Below are 7,880 nucleotides of genomic sequence, written 5' to 3'. Positions count from 1 at the left end.
CATCTGGTAAATCTGCTTTAAATTTTAATTTTTACTTCTGATATTAGATTTTTTCTATAAACTATATATTCATATCTGACATCCTGCTGTTTGTGTCAGCAGCTCAAAGTCTCATAATTAGTCCTCTAATGGGCCGATGATAGCTTAATTGTAAGAGGAAAGTTATGGATTGTGCCCATCTTCAGATTATTTATATCACTACAATATGCCTTTAGTTTTGCAATAGATGCCAAAATGTAAACAGTTTTGGGGCAAGGGGAAATTCGTAATGGAGAATTAATGGTTATATCATTTGTTTGTTATAAATTAAAGGAAAATAATCTCAGTGGGAGAAACATGGTTTTATGCACCTCAGTGATAAAGATCCCAACTAATAAAGTGCATCTTTGAGGTCTTTTGCTATAAACCACTAGAGGGTGCTGCACTATGTTATATTTCACTTGCTTGCATACAAAACCATTTTGGACAGAGACAAATAATGATGCTCATTATTTGAAGCAATCTTCATAGGTTGCATTCCTTATTCTGTATGAAGCATTTGATGAAAACAGGGCAGGAGGAAAATCCCGCAACATCCTGTGGATGTGCAGCCACTTCTGGCTCACAGGCTTTAACTTGATTCCATGTGCTGTAGATTCATTTCCTCAGCCTCCTGCAAATCAACACTGACCAACATCAGTGTGAGGAGGAAGGAAGCAAGCAGAGAGAAGCAGGGGAGCAGGAGAGGTTTTACCAGATGTCCAAGAACAGAGGCAACTGCTAATTTAACAGTGAGGGCGGATAATTGTTGTATGAGCAGATGTAGACTCAAGATCCTTCCGGATGAGCAGTTTTTCTCTTCATTCTTGGCAGAATAAACAGCATTGTCGGTACATTTGGTCGCCTTTGTGATGGAAAACCTGTTGGATGTTAGAGGGAGGACTGCCTCAGATGACAGAGCTTTCACATGATCTGCTGTGAGTTCAACTAAAATGATAAATTGTTTAATCTCAAATGTTCAATTCTATTGATTTTTTATTTATTTTGTGTAGCTGTAGTTACACTTGCCTACCTGGTTTATTTGCACATGAATTTGCACATGAATTTGTTTTGTAATAGCTCCTGTCTCTGAGAAATAAAGAAAGCAGTTTGTATGATTTTATTAATATGTAACTATTATAGCGTGCTGCATATGCATATTTTTTGTTTAAATAATAATAGAGGTAATCTAGCATATTCCAGTGTCTCCAATTTTTACCAACTCAAATTCTTTCATAGATCAAGTAAAATAACATAAAGTCCTCTTCTTTGACTTCTAGTGATTAAAGCCGATAGTTTATTATTAGGTTTATTATTCATTTCAGTCTCTCTGGGCTCTTAGGAAATCCAGCACCTCAGGAGAAGATCAGTTAACAACTTTAATTTCTATTCATCTTTTAATGCATCACCATTACTTATCTTTTTTTTGTCTTTTTTCTTTAGAAAGGTCTGTTAGAGAAACCTTGTTCTGCAGTGGGGAAAAAATCATTAAAATAGATGAGTTCTTGGGGCTTTGCTGCTGGTATGCCGAATATTTCTATAAAAGAAATAAATGGAAGCAAAGCCAAAATCTGAGTCTCAGAACTTTTAACTATACGCTTTTGATAAAATTGCATAGCTTATTTATTTGATGTAACAAATAGATAAAAACAGCTTCTAGTAAATGTTACAACATCACCCTTTTACGTCTACTGTAACATAAGTTGAATTATCAGATGTTTATAAGTTGTACTAACTTCAATATAGTAGTGGCATTACTAATTAATTAAAATCAGCCCAGCTTAAACCTCTCTTTCTATTTATGATGGGTGTCTTATAAAAAACAGGCACAAATAAAATCTACCTTTTTCTTGACCTCTTTTCTTGCAGTATTCCAGGCATGCCAGAGAAGGTAACTGTGGGATTGACTTTATTAATCCAGATATGTGGAGGGTAATGTTTGGTTTATTTACTAGCAAAGTAGGTAGGCCACATAGATGTAACAGTACCCTTTCTAAGACCTTTAGCTATTAGGGATATAAATTTAAATTTTCCATTGAGATCTAGTTGCAATGACCAAATATGACTCTGTCATCTTTATCTTATGCCAAGCAATATATAAACTGCCTGGCCTCATCTAGGCATGATGAACGGTTGAGGTGGACTGAATCAATTTCTGATATATTCAGCTAATACCATTCCACCACTTGGGGGCAATTAAAAACTGCAACGATTCCTCAGTTTATCCCCAAATGTTCAAACAGTCATTACAAATCGACAGAAAAGACAAAGACGTTAAGGTCAATGTAACTTTATCTATCTTGATGCAGCGTCTGACAAATATTTGAATCCCAACTTTATAAAAAGACATAACCACTTCTTTTTTCTTCACTGAATTTTTCCTCCCTTAAATCGATTTGAAATAACTAAATTTATGCCTGTCTAAATTCATCTTCATCCTGTCATGGCAACTACAAAACAGGCTTAAATTTGAAGACAACAGGACTTTCGCTCAATTTATTTTTAAAGACGTTTCAACATATATCCATTTATTACTTTTAAATGTTTCAATACTTTCTTTAAATATATATAATTGACAAACACAACGCTCAGTGTGGCTTTAAAGAAGCTCTCATTATATGTTTGTTAGCTTCTGAGAGGTAAAGCTAAATTCACAGTTAAACAGAGGCACAGATACAGTAGTATTTTAAGGCAACACTTCAAACACAACACGTCTTTGTTTAAAATGTGTTTAAACAAAAAACAAAATGTCCAAACATCTATTTATCACACCAATCAGTCATGGAGATACAAACATGAACTGAAAGGCTACTCAAACTTGAAGAAGTCATGACTACATAAGCAATTTGAAGAGTCAGAATCTACAACTGCACTAATTCCTTAGGACTTAGACAGTTTTTATTTTCATTTTGTATACACAGAGTGTATACAAAACACAATTTTGTTTCCATTTTGTAAATTTCTTGATATTTTCTGTGGTTTCATGAATCTAAGAATGAGATTTTCAAATTATTTAACTATTTTTTACATTGTAAGTAAAAAAGTGAAGGCTGACAACCCTGAGAACGCTCGCCCGGTGATTTTAGCATCACTTTGTTGGGCACTGCAGGATGAATATTTTGATGAAGGAACACTATTTGGAATACAGAAATGCCCATAAAAGTGAACATACAGAAATCTGTCTAATGAGCGATGGCTCTGACATGCCACCAAAATAGACACACCTTATTTTATAGAGATAAACATGTATGTAACTACTATTACTTTGCTTAGTAATGCTAAATGTAGTTGCTCTGTTGTTTCCTGTCTTTTTCTACTGTATCAACTGATTAATTAATTAAAGGCACACCTTTAATTAATTAATCCAGGTGTGCCTGACCTCAGTAACTGTGGCCTGACACCTGGATCAATCAGTTCATCCAGTAATGAAAGACAGGAAACAAAAGAGCTGCCTTAAGTTCAGGAAGTAGTGGAATTATGCACAGAGCCCATGATCTTTGCAGATTGTATCTGATGAACAGCTGAGAGCAGAATATATATTTACAGCATTTTCGAGAGTTAGTCTACTTTTTTATTCAAGTGCTTGTGGTTTTAATGGTGTTCAATACTTTTAGATATTGTTTATAACAGTCTGCAATGTAATGATGGATGGATCCATCCATAAATGGATGGATGGATGTTTATACCAGTTTTAACCCACTAACTTTCATGTCTGGCCACTGGATATACACTCAACATAAATATAAACGCAAAACTTTTGGTTTTGCTCCCATTTTTAATGAAATGAAAGATCTAAAACTTTTTTCACATTAACAATATCACCATTTCGCTAAAATATTGTTCACAAACCGGTCTAACTCTTTGAAAGTGAGCGCTTCTCCTTTGCTGAGATAAGCTATCCCACCTCACAGGTGTGCCATATCAAGATGCTGATTAGATACCATAATTAGTGCACAGGTGTGCCTTAGACTGTCCACAATAAAAGAACACAGGTGCAATTTTGCCTTAGACTGTCCACAATAAAAGAACACAGGTGCAGTTTTATCACACAACACAATGCCATAGATGGCGTAAGATTTGAGGGATCTTGCAATTGGCATGCTGACAGCAGGAATGTCAACCAGAGCTGATGCTCGTGTATTGAACGTTCATGTCTCTACCATAAGCCATCTGAAAAGACGTTTCAGACAATTTGGCAATACACACCACCATCCTCATAACTGTAGACCAATTGTAACCACACCAGCCAGGGACCTCCACATCTGGAATGCTCACCTGCAAGATCGCCTTAGACTAGCCACTTGGACAGCTGGGGAAACAATTGGTTTACATGACCAAATAATTTCTACACAATCTGTCAGAAACTGTCTCAGGGAAGATCATCTGCATGCTTGTTACCTTCATTGGGGTCTCCACCTGACTCCAGTTCGTCGTCATAACCGACTTGAGTGGGCAAATGCTCACATTCGCTGGTATCTGCCATGTTAGGGTGGAGTTCTATTCTACTGAACTACACTGTTCAGGGCAGATGGCAGAGCAATTGTGTGGCATTGTGTGGGTGAGTGCTTTTCTTATGTCAATGTTGAGGATTGAGTGTCCCATGGAGGCAGTGGGGTTATGGTGAAGGCAGGCATCTATTATGGACAAAGCACACAGGTGCGTTGTATTGATGGAAATTTTTTAATACAGAGAAATACCATGACGAGATCCTGAGAACACCAGGAGTCTGCTATGTTGCAGCAGGACAATGCATGTTGCAAGGATCTATACACAATACTTGGAAGCTGAAAACATCCCAGTTCTTGGATGGCCAGAGTACACACCGGACATGTCACCCAGTGAGCATGTTTGGGATGCTCTGGATCGATGTATACGCCAGCCTGTACCAGTTCCTGCCAATATCCAGCAACTTCACACAGCCATTGAAGAAGAGTGAACCAACATCACAATTGACAACCTGATCAACTGTATGTGAAGGAAATGTGTTGCATTGCGTGAGGCAAATGGTGGTCACAGCAGATGCTGACTGGCTTTCTGAGTTCCCCCCCCATAAAACAAAACTGTACCTCTGTGAGTGGCTTTTTATTGCACCAATTTATTTATTTGTGCACCAATCATGGTGTCTTATCGGCATCTTGATATGGCACACCTGTGAGGTGGGATGGATTATCTCAGCAAAGGAGAAGTTCTCCCTATCAAAGGTGTAGACTGGTTTGTGAACAATTTCTGAGGGGAATGGTAGCATTGGGTGTATGGAAAAAGTTTTAGATCTTTGAGTTCATCTCATAAAAAATGGAGCAAAAGAGTTGCTTTCATATTTTTTTTTTTGTGTATATATATTCCTCCTCTGTAGGTTTCTCCCCATCTCTCTATGTTTGTTTCTCCTGAGTGTCTCCTTTTTCTTTGTTTCTGAGTTTCTTGCCTGTATTTTCTGGGTTTATGCTTCTGTTACAATCTAGCTCTTCATAAGATCTGCGAGAAACCATCTCTGCCCTCCTTCTCTGCATTTGGGTCCTCTATAAAACTCCAAAGATCCTGACAAATAGGTTATGAGATTGTACAACATGGATAAAAAAAAAAAGATTGCTTGGCTGAAGTACTCTTACTGTGAAATATAACAGTGTAACCTGTACCGTGGTGTTCTTTCAGTTCTTCTAATTTCCTGTGTTTTCCCAGGAAACTCACCACGGCATGAGGATGGCTTTTGCTGGAAGACTTTTCATTAGTTATCTGCTGCTGTTACACTCGACTATAGGTATGCTTACAGTTGTCGACCAATAAAACCTTGTCATCCTGAGTGTGTGTCCCTAAATCTAATTTAAAACATGCCATTGTTCTGTCAGATCAGCATACCTATAGTCAATATGCATACGCAAGACGCCAGATTTGCGTTTATCCCTTTAGTTTTGTACAAAAAATAAACGACCTCGACAGGCATGTATCGCTTTAGTAATGTACCAAAAAAACAATTTAACGTCAGATTGCCATATGCTTCAAAAAGCACCAAAAAGTAACTCATTAAATAGTTTTTTTGTACATGACCAAGGGGACACGTGCCCACTGAGGTAGTTTAAAGTCTATTTTTCATGCAAAACTAAAGGGATAATCTGACAGAACACTGTCAGTTCCTCTATGTGTGTTGAATGAAGATGGATTCGTCTAGTTAACAAGCTGTAAAAGTTAGATCCAATTTCTATAGCTGAGAAAACTCTCCCCTAATGACTCATGCTGCAATGCTTGTCTCAAACTTTTGTATCATCTGAATGCCACATATTTATTTTGTTTTCTGCAACATGGTACCTTGAAATAGTGAAAGGGAATATGCAATGCAACTGTAAAATAGTTGGGTTCTTAGTCTGTTCAACAACCTTCAGGCTGTAAAGTGAAACATGAAAGGTAGCTCATGGCTGAGCTGTTAGCATTGTTGCCTCACTGCATCTTCATCTTGGATTTAAACACCAACTTGTTTGAGTTTTCTATGGGTACCTTGGAGTAATGGTCTGGCGATTCTGCAAAGGGTTTACGCTTGACTCACCCAATGGCCATTGCAGTGGCTATAAACAATTAATGGATGAGAAAGTAAAAACCTGGAAGCAAATTGACTGGTACTGATGCGTCAAACATAATATGAAGCTGCTGTTACTTTCTGTCATTTGCTCACCCTTCCCTGCAAAATTAGCATGATCAAAGTAAAATAAGCTTTTAATTTAAAATGACAGTTTTTTGAAAGTGTGTCTGATATGTACCAGGGATATATTTTTTATGTTATTCATTCTGTTATCTGTACTTATCCTTCAGAGACACAAAGGAGCCTCGCTGAGACTCGCTAGAATTAATTAGCATTGATTAGATGGTGGCATGTTTGAAGGCTGTGCATAAATAAACTCCCTATTCATTTTTCCACTCTTTGCTAATTACTGTGACGCCTTTTACTGTTTCCTTGCAAGAGCCCAGGAAACAGAGCTGCCTTTGATTGCTCCTAGCAGAGAAGGACAAGGTCAGTAGCTTTAATACAGGTTATTCAGACAGAAGCCTTGCAGAGGCGCTATCCCCCCCACTTATAGGTGAAGAAGTCTTTTCAATTGCATTGATGCCCCTTAAGGTTTTTCACTTAGTCAAGAATGATGTAAACAACACAGTTCTCCACTGCAGGGATGGTTTATTGCATCTTGCATTTAGCCCATAAACCTTCTAATCTCACCACACTGGATTCTTTAACATTTGCAGTGTTGCAAATGTTGCATGAAGGCCACTTTAGTGGAGTTTATTTAAGGACATCAGAGAGAGGAGTTTGATTTGTTCAGCATTTAGAAAATGATAAATTTTCAAAGCTCTAGGAGTGTCGATACTGATAAAAGATTAAGAAGTATTAAAGTATGAGGGACGAAAAATGACAAAAAATAAATGTGAAAATAAATAAATACACAGAAAATAAATGCCCATACAAATGTATTAATAAATAGATAACTACATATAAAAATAAAATAATACATATATAAATATATAAATGTATGTTTATTTATTTCTACATTCATTTCTATTTTTATTACCATACAGAGACAGAAATGAAGAAATGCAGAAGCACAGAAACAAATGATTGTAAAATTGAAATAGAATTAAACAAATTGAAAATAAATAAAAGTAGAAACACAAAACACAAAATTCACAAAAAATAAATTTAAAATTTGAGGAATACAACAAATTTAAATGTGCCTCTTTCATTACCAAAACAAATAAATATTTGTGCATTTATACACATATTTACTTATTTATTTTAAATGTTATTAATTCATAAAGTTGTATGTGTATTGATCCTTTTTCATATTTTTTTTTTTGTTGTTCCCCAAATATATATATATATA

General features: G+C 36.3%; 1 long non-coding RNA gene across 1 annotated transcript in view; it reads left to right on the top strand.

Moving 5' to 3' along the window:
- The first annotated feature begins 620 nt into the window (after positions 1 to 620).
- The window catches only part of LOC107091995, a 9,814-nt gene continuing 2,554 nt past the window's right edge, over positions 621 to 7,880 (top strand). Inside the window, exons 1-2 of the long non-coding RNA XR_001481554.1 lie at positions 621 to 956; positions 5,695 to 5,773. This is a non-coding gene — a long non-coding RNA (uncharacterized LOC107091995). The remainder of the gene's footprint in view (positions 957 to 5,694; positions 5,774 to 7,880) is intronic.

Source organism: Cyprinodon variegatus, unplaced genomic scaffold (assembly GCF_000732505.1).
Source record: "Cyprinodon variegatus isolate N-32 unplaced genomic scaffold, C_variegatus-1.0 Scaffold361, whole genome shotgun sequence".
In the NCBI taxonomy this organism is placed as follows: Eukaryota; Metazoa; Chordata; class Actinopteri; order Cyprinodontiformes; family Cyprinodontidae; genus Cyprinodon; species Cyprinodon variegatus.
Note: the sequence above shows the minus strand (reverse complement) of the source record. Positions and strands in the feature narration are given on the sequence as shown.